This window comes from Ambystoma mexicanum, chromosome 2p (genome assembly GCF_040938575.1).
Source record: "Ambystoma mexicanum isolate Mex_15411 chromosome 2p, UKY_AmexF1_1, whole genome shotgun sequence".
In the NCBI taxonomy this organism is placed as follows: domain Eukaryota; kingdom Metazoa; phylum Chordata; class Amphibia; order Caudata; family Ambystomatidae; genus Ambystoma; species Ambystoma mexicanum.
The window spans coordinates 461058831-461082457 of NC_090923.1; positions in this window are offsets into that span (position 1 = coordinate 461058831).

Below are 23627 nucleotides of genomic sequence, written 5' to 3' on the forward strand. Positions count from 1 at the left end.
AATTTATCTGGTTTTAATATATAGCCAGAGAGGATCGACAGAGTAGTAACTTTTTGAGAAGCCATTATGCATTTACGCAAAAACATACAGCAGCGCCATGTATAGATAGCATGCATTGAGACAAAACCCAATTCATAACACAGCCAGGGACCGGGAACACAGTTCGGCAATGATAGCACCGCTTGCCAAAATTTACCCTCGAATCTATCAAAAATAGACTTTCTAAGATTTTGACAATTCAGGATGGATTCCGTTCCATATATAATCGATGGGATGGCTTTAATAGTCCAGTAGATTATCGCCGATTTAATGGAACATTTTCCAAATTTATGTAATATTATTTTAGTTTGCGAAATGGCCGCGGTCAGTTTTGCCTCCATGCGCTCTACCTGGTTGCGTGAATTGGTTAGGCCATCAAAAACAACGCCTAGGTAGGTGTAAGTTGGTACTATATCTAATGGTGTATTATCTATTGACCACACTAGCCTAGACCTACTAAGTTTATTAGCTTGGTAGACTACAATCTGTGTTTTTTTAGTATTGACCACCAGTTGGTTCTTACGTAAGTACAGGTTAAATGCATCTAAAAGATTCTGTAGGCCTGTCAGTGTTTTAGAAATTAGGACAATGTCATCAGCATAGTTCAAGTTAGTGATTTTAAACCCTTTCAAGACAGGGGCATCAGAACATATCTGTAGGAAGGAAGTACTCAGATCGTGTATGAAATAGTTAAAGATTGCTGCCGCTAATAGGCAACCTTGTTTTAAGCCTCGCACAGTCTTAATAGGAGCAGATAACAACCCCTCCAAAGTAAGCCTTACGCGAATAGAGGTTGCACCATGAAATGCATGGATGATATCAAAGAGATCTGATGGACAATTATCTCTTATTAGTTTCGCCAATAATAATGGACGAGAAACAGAGTCAAATGCGGCATGCAAATCAATAAACGCGAAATAAACTGACTGTTTATGAGACTGACAGAGGGCTTTAATTGTGTTCAACGTAAAGAGATTGACACAAGTGCCCATGCCCCCAACGAAACCCGTTTGATAAAGATCGCGTTTACCACAGGTTTCGGTCCATTGATTGAACTCTAACAATACTAGTTTTGCAAACAGTTTGCCTGGGGTTTCTAGTATGGCGAATGGCCGGTAATTACGAGGATCAGAGCGGTCACCCTTCTTATAGATAGGGACTATCACAGAATTTAGCCAGGAGGTTGGAAGTCTGCGATTAGTCAGCACTTGTACAAAGATTGCATGAAGGTTTAAAGCCCAAAGTCTTGGGTTATCCTTCAAGATGACATTATGGAGGCCATCCGGACCGGCAGCTCGTGATGTGCTTAATTTTTTAATCATTGCTTCAAGAAGATAAGGGGAGCAATGAATGTCCCAGGGTTTAGAGGACTGGATCTGGTGATCGTTCGGATCAAATTCTGGATCGCTATAGAGATCAGAAAAATGTGATACCCAAGCGGCCTCTGTTACAGGATTTGATTGCACATAGGCTTGAGCTACATTTGGTTTTTGGTTAAGATATCGCCATATTTCTGCTGAGTTTTTAGAACAAATTGCAGATAGCATCGCTTCACTGTCTTGTTGAAAAAGCTTGGCTCGGTGTCCTCGAATCCAATTCATGTATTTGCATTTAGCTGTTTTTAAGTTGACATTAATGTTAGCGTTATTTGTCATAAGTATTACTCTTTTTTCCTTGCGATAGTCGGACTTGCGAGCTTTAATTGCAGAGTCAAATGTATGCTTATGAGTTTTTATATTTGGATTTGGGACAATTGTGTGCCGAAACGGATCAAGAAAAACAGTATACTCAATCAGTTTAGATGATTTATCGTGTTGATGAATTGCATTCGTGAACTTCATAAGATTTCCATGCGTCCATCTAAGCCGATTTTTGGTATTATTGACCATAAAGTGCTGGTCAAGCCATTGTCTAGAGGGATCTATAGGCGTCCAAACTAACTGAAGGGAGAGAAGGTTATGATCACTTACAGACAGACCCCTGTATTATCTCAAACAGACGAATGCGGGTAAGCATGGTTCGATCAACATATATATAATCAATGATGCTTTGACTAATGCCTCGCTGCCATGTTGGATTCGGTGGAATGTCACTATCTACAGAACCATTTACCATACACATATTGCAGTCAGACATGATGTAGGTCCACGTGGTAACGGCCCTCGTCTTATTTCTATTAGCCAGAGATAAACAATCCATGTTTAAATCGCCCATAATAAGGGAATCAGTGATGCCGGGCGTGACTGCTATCAAATCAATGAGTCCTGTTAGACCCTCAAAGAAAGCCACGTCTGATATTCCAACCGGATTACGGCAGATGTAAACAAGGGCTATTATATGCTTCCAGGCTTCAACTTTAAAACCCAATTTCCTATTAGCGGCCACCAATAGCCCTGACGAGGGTCGACCACGTGCTCCCAACTTTGCAGATAATAAAATGACATCAAAATTGTCCCAGGTTGGAGGTTCTAGATACCAAGTCTCTTGCAGAGCAATTATGGCATAGTCTGCTAGAATTTTTAATGAGGTGTGTAAATGCGAGTGGCCACGAGTATTCCAGGAAGCTATTTTAATGACATGAGGCTGTAATGTGGATGATGGTTAATATCTAGATGTCTGCATGTCATCTCGGGAACTCATGTAAATTTGAGGTTGATGAACTAAAGGGGCATCTACGTGTTTTGTGATACCCTCCGGGTCTTGCGTCAGCAAAAAACCCATTTCAAATAGAGACATTTTGGCAAGCCATATAGTATTTAAGACTAATCCTGAGGGGATCCATAGTCTCACAATTGCTGTAGTAGTGTCAGAAATATATTCGACTTGAGCTATATCGTGTGATGTTAGATCTTCGACTTCAAGTACATCGCCAAAAATATTCAAGACACTTTGCCTGTTTAGATTGTATTTAGGGTAGGGGCCATCGCGACATTTCAAAATTAGCGTGTGGCAGGCGGGCGCAGTAGTAGTAAGTTGGCGAGATTGCCTATTGCTGACATTTTTCGTCTCAAGATTATTGAATGAGACATTATTTCTTTCCACGGTGTATTTTTGATGTTCTAGAGACTGGCATGAAACGTGTTTAGATAAAGACAGACCTCTATTATTGGGTCGATGTAGAGGAATTTTAGATTGAACCACCGGGGAAGTCCAAGAGACTGATTTAGTTTGGGAATCCACTGCTGGCTTTGAAGCATGATCATTCACTGACAGACATCGCTCATCCATATAGGCGTCCAAAGCGCGACGCTTTACACTCAATATAACAGACCGTTGTAATTCAGAATCCTGATTGCTAGAAGTTGGTAACTGTTGAGCAGAAGATGTAGCCCGAGTGTCAGTCCAGATCGGGACATCGATGTTATCGGTATGATCAGCTTCAAGAGCCTCAACTAGAGAGTCTAATGGGTCATAAGTCACAGGTACTTTAGGTGGGGCATGTTCATCAAGATTAATAGATACAGGACAGGCTAAAGAGGGTTTTACTATTTCTGCAGCTGCAGGACGGTCCATAGTAATTTTTTTAAAAAAAGCATGTATTGAGGCTTTGGACATTTGTGCAGCAGGCATGTTCTTGGTCTTTTTTTTGGCATTGGCTTTGACAATCTTCTTAACTTTCGAAGAGACTACAGAGGGACATGCATCCGGGGCTGTAGAATTCATTACAGACAGGGCGTTTTCCAACATAGAGTTAGGAATTGGTGAGTCTTGCACACTCACCCACGATTGATTAGAGGGAACTAGGGGAACAGCCGGTTTTGGAGGACTTACTGTAATAATCTGCGCAATAGAAGGCAACGCCGGGTAAGGCGTGGGCAATGGTGTTAAGGGGACTAAGTCAGCAACCATCCGAGTGCCCGAGGAATCACCACACTGTGTCCCTTCAGTTGGGCATGAGTGAAGCGGAGGTGCCAGTTTTACTTGCTGTGTCCATAACAGCAAACCATCTAACTTAGATTCATGGTTTGTTATTTTAGAGTTCAATACTTCAAATAATTTAAACAGAGACATTAGAGTGGTATTGATGGCTGTCAATGTAGTTTGTAACAACAGAGATTGAGCCACTGCAGAATCACCTTGGGGAGGTGCACAGGGACGGCGCGGTGTAGGGTGTACATATGATATCGCAGACACGGAATGAGCTGATAGTGACACATTAGATATTTGGTGAGAAATCTGCGAGTTGAGGATCGATATTGGGGAATCACATTGACTCGCATAGAGAGAGACCTCTTGATTCTCATTTGGGTCAATAGAGTCTGCACTGTAATTGGTAGACACAGGTGAATGAATGGTTTGGTCTACTATAGCTGGTTGAGCGTGACAGGGAGAGTTTAACATAGTGTTATCTGAGAGTTCACATGGTGTCTTTAGATCAGCCACTGTTCTAATGAGTGGTCGCTGATGTGGTAGGTCATAATTATTATTAGACTTAAGAGACTTAAGTGGCCGTGGAAATTGGGTGAGCGACTGAACACTTTGATTAGGAGTTGACAGACACACGGGGTCAAACATGGTAGTACTGGGCCCTTTTGGGGTCATGGGGCAAGGAGTCAAAACAATAGATTTGTTGGAAGACGTTTTTTTTTTGTGTAAATTATTTTGGTTACCATTAAAACTATTGTCAGCATGTACCATTGATGGCATGTCAGTTTTTAGTGAGTAAAGCCGACCCCGCTTCAACATTTCAAGAAGACTGAAAATAACAAAATAAAACGGCAGGATCACACCAATGCTAAGTCTTCAGAGCTGTTTATAAATTGAGGTCTGAGGGGGGGTTAAAAAGAGCACTTACTCATAAGTCAAGATATAAAAGCGGCCCCCTCAACCGACAACGCGGCAAAGCGGGTAAGCGGTACTCAATCCGGTACTCGCCCGTGTGCGCGCACGCTGTGCGCGTGCGCAATAGATTTGAGGGCTTGGCAGGGTCGCAGTACAGCCAATCGCTGCAGGCTGGGGAGGAGCCGAAGAAATGCTCACGCAATTCTGGCGCCAAATGCCCAATTCAACTGAAATAGCAAGCAAACAAACAACACAGTGTCACTTCAGTTTTGTTCACATCAGTTGCAATAAAGTTTTTCTTTTTCAATTCTGACCAGTTCTTCACATCACCTCCAAGTAGAATCACCGGCTGCAAGGATCAGTGTCTAACAGTCCAATAGTCCGGCACTTAGAACAGTGCGAGTAAACACAAGCAGGAAACAGTGCGGGTAAGCGGTACTCAATCCGGTACTCGCCCGTGTGTGCGCGTGCTGTGCGCGTGCGCAATAGATTTGAGGGCTAGGCAGGGTCGCAGTACAGCCAATCGCTGCAGGCTGGGGAGGAGCCGAAGAAATGCTCACGCAATTCTGGCGCCAAATGCCCAATTCAACTCCAAGTAGAATCACCGGGTGCAAGGATCAGTGTCTAACAGTCCAATAGTCCGGCACTTAGAACAGTGCGAGTAAACACAAGCAGGAAACAGTGCGGGTAAGCGGTACTCAATCCGAGTAGTAGGGAGTACGTCCAGTCTTGGGTGCATGGCCAAAGGCCATGCACCCAAGAACAAAGTTATAAGTACTAGACGTGCAAGCCACTGCACACCTATCCCATGTAAGATCTATGGACATACAGCTAGGAGTGAAGCCTCGGGCCAGAAGCACTGAAGGATATCACACCTATAGAAAAACTGCCACTACAACACATCACTGAGGTGTTTGTGGAGAGACCCTGCACTCGTGGGTGCATGGCCAAAGCCCATGCACCCAAGACTGAAGTCATAAGTAGTGGAGTTACAAGTCAATATGGGTGTGGTATAATGCGCAAGTTGTGTTGACACCCGAGTTTCTTAGCTTCATGGCTGCAGACGATGGTCCGAAAAGTACATTTATAAGTAGCTAATTTACAAGGACCATGGTTTTGATATGCAGCCATGGTTGTGGATAGGAACTATACTCCTTTTACCTTGGTCGTAATGCGTAGGTGGTAGGTTACTCACCGAAGATGCAAGGGCCAGTCTACAGGCACTGCAGTATATTAGTACCATAGATTAGACGTGTAGATTCCCATGTGTAGAAAATGACTGCCAATACACTTACTCCTTACTTTGTTCAGAATCCACATCCATTTTTTAAGTGGCTACCGTACTTGGCGGAAGTATCACTTTTTCCATTTCTGTGATGAAAGAAAAAGGTGTGTTAATGTTTGCATTTTTTGAAAATGTACTACATTGCATCATAGACAGTTAACCTTTTTTTTTACCCTCATATTTAGTTTACAAACCAGTGTACTGTGCATTGCGCTCAGTTTTTGTGTTTGTTTTCTAATCCTTGGTTCTGGGGAAAAAAATCCTTGTCGGATTAAAAAAAACCTTTGTTTCCTATGGTACTAACTACTTCCTTGTTTCCTTTGAGTGTTTCATTCATCTTTCTGATCAATGTTATGTTTGTTGCCTTCCTGCCCATTTTTAACAACAGTTTTTAACAACCTGTAGGCGTATTCTAACTGTGCATTTGTTCCTACAGATTTGTGATACTCATTAATTTGTGTTGTTGTTATATCCTGTTTCCTTAATCTTTCCCATTAATGTTTTGTGTGTTGCCTTCCTGCCGATTTTTAACAACAGTTAGATACCTGTAGGCGTATTCTACCTGTGCATTTGTTTCCAATGATTTGTGATAATTATTTATTTGTGTCATTCTTCCATCCTGTTGGTTAGTTAGATACCTGTGGGTGTATTCTAACTGTTTATAGTCTTTCACATAATTTGTTGACAATCTTGAAGTACACATTATTTTGTAAATTCATTTGTTAGGTTAGCTGGAAATCTCTGCTTTAAAGTAATGGTGCTATCATTACATTCAAACCATCCAGAATTCTTTTTAATGTATGCAGTATAGTGACCTGAATTGGTTGTAGCTCCTGTATGGTAGATTATTCCTACTGTTGTAAAGGTTTTCTTTCCAAGTGACACTTGACCGTGTGTGAATCCAGTCAGTTTGCACTTTTTTTGGTGCCATCAGCATTATAACGTAGAAGCATAAGTATTATGTAGGCACTATGTGATTGCATCAGTAAGGTGGAGTGATTGTCTGAATTGCAAATACTACATAATCTGCCATGGTTTGAATTTTGTACAAGGTGCTGAAATGGAATGCTCTCACAATTTGGTAGGGAAACATACACAAATCGCTCGTTTGGGATTTCTTCCTGTCCTGTATCACTTTGCTACTGAGAGTGCATGTATGTTTCCACATGTACGAAATTTGGAAGATTTCATTTACAGGTATGCTTTTGTTTTCCAATACTAATAGTATGTGCATTAGAAATTCATGTGGATCTTCTTGTGAGTTCATAGTGAATCTCACCATTCCAACACAGTCGTATAATTGTTGTTCTATGCAGCACTAACATTTGCAAGCACAATTGGTCTGTACTGTGCAGGTAAATATTGTTAACAATTGGTGGCAATTGAAATAGAATATTCATTGCAACATTTGCATAGCAATTTACCCCACTTTCATTTGCAAATTTAAATGGCCCAGCAAATTCTGTATCTGAGTGCATTATTCGGTTTTTCTGTTGCTTCTTTGCCGAAGTCCCTGGTTTACATTCCCTAATAGGTTGTTCTATGTTTGCGGCAAATTGATGAAACTTTACCTTCTTTTATTTTCTTTGCGGAATTTGCTGTTGAATTCTGCTGCATTTCTGTTTCATTTACTTTTCTTTTACCATGTTTCACTTTATCTGGAACAGGGTATTGTTTCAGATGAGGGGTGTACAGTGAACGCAATCTATTCTATTCTAGAATGCAAGGAATATCAGCTTTGACTTTACTTGAATCAAAGTTTATTAGCAATAGACCGTCAAGTGTACGTAAGCGTGATAATGCTACGTAGCTCATGCCTTCCTTAAACACTGTGTTTCCTATATCTATCAATGCTTTGTCTAGGGTAAGACCTTGGGATTTATGAATGGTAACTGCATATGCAAGAGTTAGAGAAGATTGCTCTCTACGTACATACATGTCTTTGAAGAGAAGGAATCGAGGAATTGAGCGCCCTATCCTTTTCACTTCTGAACCTTTATCAAAGCGAATATTTACAAACTGAATGTTGCTATCACTTGGGTATGATTGAAAGCCAACAACTGTGCCCAGTGCTCCATTAACTAGCCCTTGCTCTACGTCAAGGTTACGTTTAAGCATTACTCGACAATTTAATGATAATTTCAATATTTTTTCCAACCCAGCTGTGTTGGAGATTGAATTTTCTAAACTATTTAGAGGCCGATTCATGGAATAATTAGCTCGGCGCAAGTGGGCAAAAACGTGCAAATCGCAGTGGAATAGCGAAAATCGCAGTGCAAGTGCGAAAATAGCACGAAAAGCAGCGCACATCGATTCATGGAAGGCCGTGCGCGAGAAAACCAGCGGATGTGCGATAAAAAAGTGTGCGGCGCACGTTGGCGCACAGGCCATCTAACAGCGTGCGCCAGGTCACAGCAAAAATCGCACAGGCCACAGCGAAAATCGCACATAGCGCGGCGCACGCAACAAAAGTAGGCGGAACACGGGCGTAACACTCGGAATGGGGAACAACTTGCCAAAACGTGGGCGTCACGGGGGAAGTACAAGGCACAAGTGCGCGGAACGCCCACACGCTCGCCTACAACACGTATTCATGGAATAGAATAGGGCAAAAAAGCGCACAGTCAAACCAGCACACAGGCACAAACACGACCGCCACAAGAAAGCAGGCGGTAGCGTCTCTGCGGCTGTAAGAAATGTGCGCCAAAAGGTGCGCCAACAAATAGCACCTATATACTGCCATGATGAATGTCCTATACTGTGGCCCTCCAGGACAAATGACGTGCAAAGGGGTACCCACAAACACGGACACCCGCTGACAAAAAATACGTGTGCGTGTATACCGGGGTGCGCGGGAAGTCTCACACGCGATTTGTCCGGGTACGTGTATTTCAGGGGTGCGCGGGAAGTTCCACACGCGATTTCAGCAGGGTACGTGTATTTCAGGGGTGCGCGGGAAGTTCCACACCCGATTTCAGCAAGGTATGTGTATTTCAGGGGTGCGCGGGAAGTTCCACACGCGATTGGCCCAGTGCGAGCAGGGTACGTGTATTTCAGGGGTGCGCGGGAATTTCCACACGCGATCTCAGCAAGGTATGTGTATTTCAGGGGTGCGCGGGAAGTTCCACACGCGATTTCATCAGGGTACGTGTATTGCAGGGGTGCGCGGGAAGTTCCACACGCGATTGGCCCAGTGCGAGCAGGGTACGTGTATTTCAGGGGTGCGCGGGAATTTCCACACGCGATCTCAGCAAGGTATGTGTATTTCAGGGGTGCGCGGGAAGTTCCACACGCGATTTCATCAGGGTATGTGTATTTCAGGGGTGCGCGGGAAGTTCCACACGCGATTGGCCCAGTGCGAGCAGGGTACGTGTATTTCAGGGGTGCGCGGGAATTTGCACACGCGATCTCAGCAAGGTATGTGTATTTCAGGGGTGCGCGGGAAGTTCCACACGCGATTTCATCAGGGTACGTGTATTGCAGGGGTGCGCGGGAAGTTCCACACGCGATTGGCCCAGTGCGAGCAGGGTACATGTATTTCAGGGGTGCGCGGGAAGTTCCACACGCGATTGGCCCAGTGCGAGCAGGGTACGTGTATTTCAGGGGTGCGCGGGAAGTTCCACACGCGATTTCAGCAAGGTATATGTATTTCAGGGGTGCGCGGGAAGTTCCACACGCGATTTCAGCAGGGTATGTGTATTTCAGGGGTTCTGGGGAGTACCACACGTGAATTGGCCGTGTGGGCCCTCCCAGGTGTACGCTCCACAACCTCCACGGACCCTGCAGGCAGCCCACACCACGGGGGACTACCCTGCATCCATGCTCATGTCCCGCAGGCAGCCCATCCACCATGGGCATGCCCCCCAGCCAACCCACATGTCACCTTGCACTACTGATCAACAATGCATGTCTCCCACCACCCCCAGCCACCAGGGGCAGCCCCCACCAGGCCCCCACTCATGTCTCCCACCACCCCCACCCCCCTGCCACCATGGGCAGCCCCCACCAGGCCCCCACTCATGTCCCCCTGCACCCCCACCCCCCAGCCACCAGGGGCAGCCTCCACCAGGCCCCCACCATGTCTCCCACCACCCCCACCCCCCAGCAGTGCAGGGGCAGCCTCCACCAGGCCCCCACTCATGTCTCCCACCACCTTCACCCCCCAGCAGTGCAGGGGCAGCCTCCACCAGGCCCCCACTCATGTCTCCCACCACCCCCACCCCCCAGCAGTGCAGGGGCAGCCCCCACCAGGCCCCCACCCATGTCTCCCACCACCCCCACCCCCCTGCCACCATGGGCAGCCTCCACCAGGCCCCCACTCATGTCTCCCACCACCCCCACCCCCCTGCCACCATGGGCAGCCCCCACCAGGCCCCCACTCATGTCCCCCTGCACCCCCACCCCCCAGCCACCAGGGGCAGCCTCCACCAGGCCCCCACTCATGTCTCCCACCACCCCCACCCCCCAGCAGTGCAGGGGCAGCCTCCACCAGGCCCCCACTCATGTCTCCCACCACCCCCACCCCCCTGCCACCATGGGCAGCCTCCACCAGGCCCCCACTCATGTATCCCACCACCCCAACCCCCCAGCCACCAGGGGCAGCCTCCACCAGGCCCCCACTCATGTCTCCCACCACCCCCACCCCCCTGCCACCATGGGCAGCCCCCACCAGGCCCCCACCCATGTCTCCCACCACCCCCACCCCCCTGCCACCATGGGCAGCCTCCACCAGGCCCCCACTCATGTCTCCCACCACCCCCACCCCCCAGCCACCAGGGTCACCCTCCACCAGGCCCCCACTCATGTCTCCCACCACCCCCACCCCCCTGCCACCATGGGCAGCCTCCACCAGGCCCCCACTCATGTCTCCCACCACCCCCACCCCCCTGCCACCATGGGCAGCCCCCACCAGGCCCCCACTCATGTCCCCCTGCACCCCCACCCCCCAGCATCCAGGGGCAGCCTCGACCAGGACCCCACTCATGTCTCCCACCACCCCCACCCCCCAGCAGTGCAGGGGCAGCCTCTACCAGGCCCCCACTCATGTCTCCCACCACCCCCACCCCCCAGCAGTGCAGGGGCAGCCTCCAACAGGCCTCCACTCATGTCTCCCACCACCCCCAACCCCCAGCAGTGCAGGGGCAGCCTCCACCAGGCCCCCACTCATGTCTCCCACCACCCCCACCCTCCTGCCACCATGGGCAGCCTCCACCAGGCCCCCACTCATGTCTACCACCACCCCCACCCCCCTGCCACCATGGGCAGCCCCCACCAGGCCCCCACCCATGTCTCCCACCACCCTCACCCCCCAGCAGTGCAGGGGCAGCCTCCACCAGGCCCCCACTCATGTCTCCCACCACCCCCACCCCCCTGCCACCATGGGCAGCCCCCACCAGGCCCCACTCATGTCTCCCACCACCCCCACCCCCCAGCCACCAGGGGCAGCCTCCACCAGGCCCCCACTCATGTCTCCCACCACCCCCACCCCCACCCCCCAGCAGTGCAGGGGCAGCCTCCACCAGGCCCCCACTCATGTCTCCCACCACCCCCACCCCCCTGCCACCATGGGCAGCCTCCACCAGGCCCCCACTCATGTCTCCCACCACCCCCACCCCCCAGCCACCAGGGGCAGCCTCCACAAGGCCCCCACCCATGTCTCCCACCACCCCCACCCCCCAGTCACCAGGGGCAGCCTCCACCAGGCCCCCACTCATGTCTCCCACCACCCCCACCCCCCTGCCACCATGGGCAGCCCCCACCAGGCCCCCACCCATGTCTCCCACCACCCACACCCCCCTGCCATCATGGGCAGCCTCCACCAGGCCCCCACTCATGTCTCCCCCCACCCCCACCCCCCAGCCACCAGGGTCACCCTCCACCAGGCCCCCACTCATGTCTCCCACCACCCCCACCCCCCTGCCACCATGGGCAGCCCCCACCAGGCCCCCACCCATGTCTCCCACCACCCCCACCCCCCAGCAGTGCAGGGGCAGCCTCCACCAGGCCCCCACTCATGTCCCCCACCACCCCCACCCCCCAGCAGTGCAGGGGCAGCCTCCACCAGGCCCCCACTCATGTCTCCCACCACCCCCACCCCCCAGCAGTGCAGGGGCAGCCTCCACCAGGCCCCCACTCATGTCTCCCAACACCCCCACCCCCCAGCAGTGCAGGGGCAGCCCCCACCAGGCCCCCACCCATGTCTCCCACCACCCCCACCCCCCTGCCACCATGGGCAGCCTCCACCAGGCCCCCACTCATGTCTCACACCACCCCCACCCCCCTGCCACCATGGGCAGCCTCCACCAGGCCCCCACTCATGTCCCCCTGCAACCCCACCCCCCAGCCACCAGGGGCAGCCTCCACCAGGCCCCCACTCATGTCTCCCACCACCCCCACCCCCCAGCAGTGCAGGGGCAGCCTCCACCAGGCCCCCACTCATGTCTCCCACCACCCCCACCCCCTGCCACCATGGGCAGCCTCCACCAGGCCCCCACTCATGTCTCCCACCACCCCCACCCCCCAGCAGTGCAGGGGCAGCCTCCACCAGGCCCCCACTCATGTCTCCCACCACCCCCACCCCCAGCAGTGCAGGGGCAGCCTCCACCAGGCCCCCACTCATGTCTCCCACCACCCCCACCCCCCTGCCACCATGGGCAGCCTCCACCAGGCCCCCACTCATGTCTACCACCACCCCCACCCCCCTGCCACCATGGGCAGCCCCCACCAGGTCCTCACAATCCCCAATCATGTGCGTAATGGTCAGCCTCCACAGCCAAAAAGCCCTACCAAGTAACCCATTCACCCACATGGAAAAGGAAATCACATGTTACACCCCCAATGTTCATGAAGCTAATGAACCCATGTCCGTCACACACAATGGTTGCAATTGAATGGGAAAACACCCAACATGACATGCATGAAACCAATGAGATGATACCACACAGTGAAGTATGGAAACCAAAATTGTATTTAAACAAATAAAGAATGCTAAAGAAAGGAAACAAACTACAATGGGGATGACAAAAAAAAAGTTGCATGTCCGTATAAAAAAAAAAAAAAAGCAAATCAGAATCCAAAAAAATGTCGTCCAAAGTCAAATGTAAAAAAATCTCCATGCAACAAAGAACTATGTAAGAAACTACCAAGGGTCCATGAGCCCAACTGAACAAAGGAAACCTACTAAAAAACCTACATAAAAATCAACTATATACAAAAAGTGGAGCAGTGTCCGTCGACTCCAAATCATTATAAGAAAGAAAGGAAACCTAAAACTAAAGAACTATATACAAAGGCGGCGGGCAAGTCCAGCGGCTCACTCCGTGGTGTCCCAGGCCAGGGCATCATCGAACTCCTGTTCGATGTCCCGGAGGCGGTCCAGTTCCATGGCCCCGAGGGTCCGCAGGGACGAAGCCGTGTCCTTCTCCAACCCCCTGCGGATTGCCTCGAGGCACTCGGCCCGCCTCAGGGCCCTCCGCATGGAGTTCTCCGCCCTGACCATTGTGAGCCGCGCCTCTTCCGCCCGCCGCCGCTCCGCGCCTATGGCGTGGCCCAACCGCTGCCACACGGAAGACACTCTCTGTCCTGGGTCCCCCTGCCCTCCGGCCGATGCCTGCCCCTCCGATGTCGAAAGCCCTGAGCCTTCATGTCTCCCACCATGTTGCTGCTGCTGCTGCTCTGCCTCTGCCCGTGCACTGCCTCCTGCTGCCTGCACATCCTCCGCCGGCTGGGGTGCAGTTGTTGATGTGGCCACCCCTGCTGGACCTCCGACTCCCGACTGTGGCAGGGATGCCTCCTCCACCAGCCTGGCCGCACCGTCAGAGGCAGCTCCACAGGGCACCCAGGTGACTGATGGGTGGGAAGATGGCACAGAGGACGACTGGCGCGTAGGGGGTCCAGTTGAGAAGGGGGTCAGAGCAAGCCCCATCAGACGGAGGAATCCGGCCTGGGTGACCTGTCCCAGCAGGCTGACGTGGTCAACGAGCCATTCGAGATGACGTGCAGCCTCTCCATGAAAAGACTGCAGGTCACCTCGCATGGCCCGTTGACGCAACGCCACACCAGCCAGGACAGGCTCAACCCGGACCTGGATGGCCACGTCCGCAGGCAGAGGAAGGCCAGTTGACGTCAGCTCATCCCCTGCCTGAAAACGGGTCTGGACGTAGGCAGGGACAGGATCGGGGACAGGATTGCACACAGGCACCTCCGCGGCGGCCTGTGCTGCCTCCTGTCCCAGGACCTGCACTGCACCACTAGCACCAGTGGGATCCCCACCTCCAGACCCCGCCTCTGGTGCTTGCATGGCCTCCTCCTCCACCAAACCCCCCACCAACCTGGATGACTCCGTGCCATCTTCCCCTGTTGGGCCCTGTGGGGTCCCAGCTGCCCCTTCTGCTGCCGAGGAGTCCAACTGCAACCTCCGCCTCTTGGACCTCCCCCCGGCAGCTGCGGCCTGGGACGCGGCACCGGACACCTCACTCCCCGACGAGATGACAACACGGGAGGGGAGCCGGGCCTTGCGTCTCCGGCTGGCGGTCGGATCCCCGCCGCTGTGCTCCACAGCACCTTCTCCGCCCTCTTCATCAGTTGACGCTGCAGACAGGGAGAAACAAAACACAGGCATCAGGGCACTGTACAATGGACACATACACACATGACAGTTGCACATGAGTGGCATTGGCAAACCTCAGACATGGCATCACAATCCCCAACACACATGTCATTGCAACTCGCACACATGAGCCATACCACAGCCATATCGCAACTGCCACCACCATCCCTACACATACAACAGCATCAGCAGCCAAAGGGGAGCCAGACATCACATGCAACACAGGAAGTGCACCACACATGTACACACACCACCACACTTGCATGCATGTCTACACCTCTGCCAAGTGTCGCACTGTTCAGACCGGCATCCATGTCACATCTGCCAATCAGGCTTCCACATACCGCTGTCACATGCATCCATGTTGCATCACTGTTGCACCCTTGTCAAATACACACACATGCACATGTACACAGTGCTCATACATGCAGCCGAAAAAAACATACATGCCTGACATCACGGACATGTCTACTTACATACACATTCATCCAAACATGTGTGCACGCACAACTGCATTTGCCATGCAAGCCCACACACACAAGCACCATCCATGTCTCACACATTACAGCCCTCGGATGTGTCAGCCCCACGGCCCTGTACACCCCCACCATACTCGACCCCATACAAACAGATGTGCAACCTGCACAATACCGAATAATCACCACACGCACTGCTCACAATCAGGATGCATGTACACTCACCGCTCGACTCCAGACGGGTCTGCTTCTCTAGGACCTGGACGTGGAGCGCTGGGGATATGCGTTCCAGGACCCCCATCTGTTCTTCCGACAAGTGGCCCCGGCGCCCCTTGGCATCCGCTGCCTTCAAGAGGCGCCGGGCCTTGTTCAGGGTCCTGGACCTGAAGTCCTCCCAGCGCTTCCTGACATGTTGTAAGTCCCAGACTGCCACCCCCTCCGCGTTGATGGCAGTCACGATGTCAGTCCAGATCCGAGTCCGTCCTTCCTTGTCGGCGCGGGAACTTCCGAAGAGGGCATCATACTGCCCCAGGACTTGCTCCACCAGGACACCAACTTCGGTGGCACTGAAGCTGGTGCCCCTCTGCCTCTCTGGCCGGGGGTTGTCAGTGGTCACAGATGATGTTTGCCCCGACATGACAACCCCAGAGGCAGGAGTGGGTGGGCAATTGGGTCCTGGGGCTGGGCTGTGGAGCGATGGAATTCCAGTCGGGAGTCTTCGGTTCCAGCAGGGGTGGTCACAGCAACAGCACCCCTGGCTGATGTGCAGGCAGCAAATGGCAGTGCACGTGGGCAGTAGGCAGTCAGGCAGCAGCAGATGGCAGGTGGGAGCGTGCTCGGGGCTCTGGGGGGCAGTAGTTCGGCCTTCTGGGCAGGAGCGTGGTCTTCCGTGTGCTTACGCGTGGCCAGCTTGGTACGGAGTGATTTGGCACGTGAAAATCCTGCACGTCAGCGTGAAAATCGAGGAAAGGCCCTTAGCGCGTAAGCGCGTCAGCACGCATACGCGAATCTATTGGACCAAAGGCCCTCAGCGCGTAAGCGCGTCTGTGACATGACCCGCACGGGTGTTTCCCACACAGCACGTGATGACAGAGCACACGTGGAAAGACTGCACGTCAGAGTGTCATCGCGTGTAATTGGACAGCACGTCAGAGTCTAATCGCGTGTAATTGGACAGCACGTCAGAGTCTCATCGCGTGTCATTGGACAGCACGTCAGGGTGTCATCGCGTGTAATAGGACAAAAGTGCGCGTACACGCGATTGGCCTATGTACGTGTATATCAGGGGTGCGCGGACACTTACACACGCAAGTACGTCAGCGCACCTGTATCCCGGGGTGCGCGGAAATTTCCACACGCTATTGGACTGGGTACTGGATTTCAGGGGTGCGCGGGACACACGCTCGCCTACAACACGCGCAACGCATTAATTTGCGCGCTAACAAAATAACTAGCTCAGACCCAGGATGAACATACCGTTCCTAGCAGCAGTGGGCGTGGCCTACCAAAGGAGGAGGAGGAGGTTAGTCAGGGCCAGAATATTCACACCCAGAACCAGCCTTTTCGGGATGCCTGATGACCAGGTGCATGGGAGGTACAGGTTTCCACCACACATCATACTGGACGTGGTGAGTGAGTGGGAGGATGACCTCACATCACCCACCCTGTGCTCCCAAGCACTCAGCCCCCTGGAGAAGGTCATCAATGTACTGCACTTCTTAGCCACTGGATCATTTCAGCGGACAAGTGCCATTGTGGGTGGTGTATCACAGGCCACCCAGTCACGCTGCCTACACCAGGTCTTGAACATCATCACTGCACGCCCATCAGTCCGCAGGCACATATACCTGCCCAGAACCCCTGCAGAAAGGCATGCTGCCGCCCTGGATTTTTACGCTGTGGCACGATTCCCCAAAGTGCTAGGTGCCATCGACTGCACCCATGTGGCTCTACGTCCCCCCAGGGCATCTGAGCACATCTATAGGAACCGCAAGCTGGGCGGCATGGCGATACATGGCTGCTTGTTGAGTATGAATGCCACTGCACATGCATGCATGTCAGATACTGAGCAAGGTCACAACCCCACCAATGATACCAATCACCACCTCCACAGGGGACAGTGCCTACCCTCTCAGCCCCCACATGATGACGCCAATTCGGAACCCCACCACGCCACCCCAGGTAAGATATAACGCAGCCCACATTACAACCTGGGGCATAGTGTAGCGCACATTCGGAGTGCTGAAGTCACGCTTTCGCTCCCTTGACCGTTCTGGCGGGCAGCTGTTGTACGCTCCCCCAGTAGTGTGCAGGATCATAGTGGCAGCATGTGTCCTGCACAACGTTGCAACATGCCGGGGCCTGGCCGTGGACATGGTGGTGGCACCACATCCCCAACCACATGCACAGCCGCTGCGCATGGGAGGGGAAAGGGCACGGGGGGAGGCAGCCTGTACACAGCTAGTGGCTAATTACTTCACATAGAAATCACACCCCTGTGGAGTGCACACTGCCCTGGCACATTCCATCTGACAATCAATGATGACTCAACCTGACACTGATCCTGAATGTCTGGAGAATGAACCATCAAAACCATATCAGCCTGAGATTGTTCACCTGGAAGTGTCACAATGTGTGCATCCCTACTCACACAGACACCACCAATGCAGTTTTGTGAAGTTACACATTCAAGCAGCTAAAATGAATACCCACTTGCAAAATGCAACAAGAGGACAGTGCCATGTCAGCCAACCCAACCCCAGCACCGCCACACGACACACCGTGCCATGTCATGCTATTTGCAGGTAAACAAAGTAATCCCCACAACATGACACTAGTGTCACAATGTATAGTGTCCCTATTAGAAACTTGCAACACCTGAAATGCTCACAGTAATGCCGGACCAACAACAAACTTGAGCACGTACTACCATTAACATGACATCACAAATGTTAAATATTAGTAGTCTCACCACCTGGAAATGCCTGCACTCCCACCACTACCAACTGTGCAGTGTTGGCGCCATGTAGAGTTGTAGGTGCACTGCTGCCAACATGTACCCCATCTCCAGACTAGAGGTCCTTGTGTAGACATGAGGAAGGGACCTGCAAATTGGGAGGTAGACACAGAAGATGAGTTACACATCAATGCAACATGCAGTGTACAACACAACAGCAATATGCACTAGGAATGTATACACAGTATTGACTACAGACTGCCCACACAGCTCATGGGAGTCCAACGTCACTGTGTAATTCACTGTCACTTGGGCACACCCTTTGCAAGCCCATGGAAACGGGAAGCAGGAGGGGTGTGTGTGACTCAAACCCAAGCATCTGAACCAAATACATTACAAGCCTGCATGTGCCCAGCCACAATGCAGCGTATGCAAACACAGGAACCACGGAAGCCAACAAATTGTCCCAAAAAAATTGGGAATAAAATAAATAAAAATAAAAATAAAAATAAAAAAAATACAAAATGGCCATTGATGGGCCCGGGGGGGTTGGGGAGGCCACCCAGGAGGTCCGAGGACAGGATGCACACCAGAACCCACCTGCGTGGATCCTGGGAAAAAAAAACACCTCCATGGGCTCATGGCCCACACGGCTACCCTATTGTGGGAGTATCACTGCTGTCGCTATTATCACCCTGTGCAGCTGCATCCGGAGGTGGTTGCACTATGGGAGGCAGCCCACGCAAGGCCCTAGTCTGCTCCTCCATGGCTGCAAGCATGCAGGTGTGGTAGGTCTGGTTCTGGAGGATGAGTGTGCGGAGGTCCCCATGCAACAACTCACGGGATGCCCGGACCTCCGCCCTCGTTGCCTGCATCTCAGCTGAGAGCGTACGGGTGAGACACTCCAGCTGCTGTTCTGTCCTTTGGTGTGTTGAAGCCTCAAGCTCAACAAGAGTCGTCCTGAGGTGAAGGAGCTCCTGCCTCAGGGCTTCCCTGTGGCCCTGGGACTCAATGGAGATGGCCTCCTGCAGAGTCGCCAGTGCCGCCCGCCTGTCCCTGTTGGACCCCAACATGTCCTCCCTGTGTGACTGGCAGATGGAGTCGGTTGACTGCTCTAGTCGCTCCATCAGCCTTTCAGGGGGGACAATGGAAGTGGCCACCCTATCCATGGCCTGAGCCATCATCTCGGATGATGCTGCCTGTTGGGTTGCCATACCGTAAATGGATTGCTCCCATGCGGTATTGCCAGGTGGCGTACGGCCACCACGTCGGCGGGCACCACACCTGTCTGGGGCAAGGCGAACTGCGCCTTGCTGTGCCGGCACTGCCTGAGGCTGCAGGACTGCATTCCCCCTCTGATCTGCTGGCCCAGGAACAGGATCAGATGTCGCGGAGTGTGACCCTGCATCCGTAACCACCAAAGGCGTAGCTGCCAACACTGACATCCCCATTGAGGGTTCTGACCCTGGTGCAGGTGGGTGGGACAGAACAGAATCCCTCCCTGGAACACTCACCTGCGACGGCACGTAGGTCTCATCCGAATCAACACCTGAGTACAGCTCGGGGGAGGTGCAGCCAGAGACACCCCTTGAGAGCACGACCTGCAGCACTTGTGGGTTCTCACCCACCACCACACCACGTCCCTCACTGGTGGTTGGTCGGCCCTCGGACCCCTGCTGGGTCTGCACCATCTCCACAACCCCAGCAGGATCAGGTGCGTCTTCCCCTGCAAAGACATAAAAACAAAGAAATGGAAACAGGCATTAGCACCATGGCACACAATGAGGGCTGAGAAGCAAGAGAACCAGTACTTGTTTGACACATGTCCCACATGACTAAAACCCTCCCATGCATGCACCCTCACTGCGTATGAAGGGCAGGCAAATGGCACACACTGATGACACCAAGATGGAAGATGAACACATTTTCTGCATGCTGCCTGGCAGTGGCATCACACATTGGCCTGTGATTGCCAGGTGAAACACACATGCCATCACACAGATGGCATGTACCATTGCTATTGAGTGAAGATGTAGAGGAGGGCAGCACCTATTCATTCAGTCCAGTTCCCGCATGTAATAGCTTTTCTAATTCAAACAGGTCAGATTCTTCACCTGGGGCTGCCAGTCCGAAATGGTCCAATTGCACAGGGACATGTTTGAACAAATGATATCCAGGTAACAAAGTCACTCCACTTTACCATAGCCATGTCAGACATGTGACTAGAGGACTGCGACATGCCTAGTAAAAGTGGTGGAATGCAAACAATCTGACTAAATGAACAGTGAAAAATTAAGCTACAATGTTGTGGCAAGGTGACACTTCAAGGGCAACTGGCGTGCAGTTGGGCTAGATGTCTACTGTTGGCAGAAGGGATACTGCTATGGCCAAATGCAGCTGCGCAGGATGTATTGGATGAAGCACATGGCTGACCCATACGACTCAGGCGCACACACTCTCACCTGGCACACAAACAGAAGCCCTCACACACACCATGCACATGGATGACACACACATGCATGTGCACTCACCGGACAATGCCTCGTGATCAGCCAAATCTCCCACGCCTTGGATCTGTTCCTCCGTGACGTAGGTCCCAGCGACTGACTCATGTGGAGTGAGTTCCATGTCTACTACTGGAGACCCACCTCCAGTCACTAGAGTTGCGGCATGACTTGAGGCCAGTTTATCTTTGCCCTGCGCTTTAGGTAATTCCAGCGCTTATAGCCATCATTGGCTGTGCGCCTCACGATTCCAAGGGCACTTACGATGTCCGCAACGGTCTGCCAGTGTGCCTGGCGTTGTGCAGGTGTGGTCTTGGATCCTGCAACAATGACCATCTCGTTGTCATGTGCGGACACATACTCGACAAGTGCATTCAGTTTGTCATCCGTGAAGCTGGGCTTCCTGGACGGGCCGGACTGTGTAGCCGTGTCTGGGGCATCAGCCTGTGCCGGACGAGCACTCTTCCTCTTCCGCTTGGAAGGTGGTGGTGATCCTGAGTGTCCTGCGCCGCTCTGGACACTAGGGGCAGGAGCCCTGGTGGACTCTGTATCAGGAGTGTGGGATTGCACACTCAGCATGGGAGTTGGTGCAGGCATTGGCTCTAGTGTGATGGTGTCAGGGGGAATGTCAGCAGCATGGACTAGGACCAACACTGTCCGGGCTGGGTGTGTGAGGGCTGGGGTGGATGGAGCCGCAGCTGCCCCTGCAGCCTCTCCGCCCTGCCTACTTGGTGCAGCAGATGACCTTGCTGCCCCAGATGCACGTGGCATGGTGACATCAACGTGCACCAGCGCACGTGTCATAGGCCTGCTGACCTGGAAGTCAGCCATGGAGTCAGCCAGGTCTGGTGCCACAATGGGCTGGTCCAACAAGGGCTGAGCATGGATAGTGTCAGCCACATCAGCCTCAACGGGAGGGGGGGGGATTATGGGTGCCCTTGACTGGTCCTCCACACATGGGGGGACAGGCTCACCCTGCAAGTAACGACCACGTCCCCTACCGGATCCACCACGGCCACCACTTGTGGCTCTTCCACCTTGCCACCCTTACGGAATCCTCGCCTCCCAGCCATGGCACTGATGTTAATGTGCGTATGGGAGTGGCTGTAAAATATTGTCCTGGGCAATGGGGGGTCAAAGGTGTTGGGTACCAGATGGTAATTGTACCCTAGTGCTCTTGCAAGGCTGATTGTAACCCCTGGGGAAAGATGACGGGTCACGCTACGCACAGGAGCCCCAAAAAAGGGAGATGACGTGCACGCAACCCCTCCTAGACCACGTGTGCAGAAAGAAAAACCTGCACTACGCTGTGGCACCCAGTAACACAAGAATGAACGTATGCGTGTCACACGCAGCCTAGAATGACCTCTGAAGGGGTAGGCTACACACGGGGCAAGCACAGATGTTCGATACGTGTGTGACTCACCGTCTGCCAGGTCAAAGAGCGTGAAAAAGGAGCGCGTTGGTTGGCAACACCCCCGCCAAAAGAAGATTTGTACGCTGTCTGAGGAGACAGGACAACAGTAGAAGGGAACACTGTTTGAGGGAACAGGCCCAGGTAAACCAGTAAAAGAGAAAAAAGAGAAAAAGCTGTCAGAGGTAACAGGGAATACGAATTTGAAACGCTGTGAAGTAAATCGCATGTGAAACGACAAGAAGTACAGAATTCACCCACTCGCTCTCCACGAAAAGCACGTACAAGGAAATGGTGTTCTACACGTACCTTTTATACAGGCCCACACGTCCAGCGTCACTTACGCGGCGTGTACGCGCTAGGGCCATTTCCACCAATTACACGCTTTTTCACTTATGCGTGTAGGGCCATTTCCACCAATTACACGCTTTGTCACTTCTGCGTGTAGGGCCATTTCCACCAATCACACGCTATGACACTCTGACGTGCAGTCTTTCCAAGTGTGCTCTGTCATCACGTGCTGTGTGGGAAACACCCGTGCGGGTCACGTCACAGACGCGCTTACGCGCTGAGGGCCTTTGGTCCAATAGATTCGCGTATGCGTGCTGACGCGCTTACGCGCTAAGGGCCTTTCCTCGATTTTCACGCTGACGTGCAGGATTTTCACGTGCCAAATCACTCCGTACCAAGCTGGCCACGCGTAAGCACACGGAAGACCACGCTCCTGCCCAGAAGGCCGAACTACTGCCCCCCAGAGCCCCGAGCACGCTCCCACCTGCCATCTGCTGCTGCCTGACTGCCTGCTGCCCACGTGCACTGCCATTTGCTGCCTGCACATCAGCCAGGGGTGCTGTTGCTGTGACCACCCCTGCTTGAACCGAAGACTCCCGACTGGAATTCCATCGCTCCACAGCCCAGCCCCAGGACCCAGTTGCCCACCCACTCCTGCCTCTGGGGTTGTCATGTCGGGGCAAACACCATCTGTGACCACTGACAACCCCCGGCCAGAGAGGCAGAGGGGCACCAGCTTCAGTGCCACCGAAGTTGGTGTCCTGGTGGAGCAAGTCCTGGGGTAGTATGATGCCCTCTTCGGAAGTTCCCGCACCGACAAGGAAGGACGGACTCGGATCTGGACTGACATCGTGACTGCCATCAACGCGGAGGGGGTGGCAGTCCGGGACTTACAACATGTCAGGAAGCGCTGGGAGGACTTCAGGTCCAGGACCCTGAACAAGGCCCGGCGCCTCTTGAAGGCAGCGGATGCCAAGGGGCGCCGGGCCCACTTGTCGGAAGAACAGATGGGGGTCCTGGAACGCATATCCCCAGCGCTCCACGTCCAGGTCCTAGAGAAGCAGACCCGTCTGGAGTCGAGCGGTGAGTGTACATGCATCCTGATTGTGAGCAGTGCGTGTGGTGATTATTCGGTATTGTGCAGGTTGCACATCTGTTTGTATGGGGTCGAGTATGGGTGGGGGTGTACAGGGCCGTGGGGCTGACACATGCGAGGGCTGTAATGTGTGAGACATGGATGGTGCTTGTGTGTGTGGGCTTGCATGGCAAATG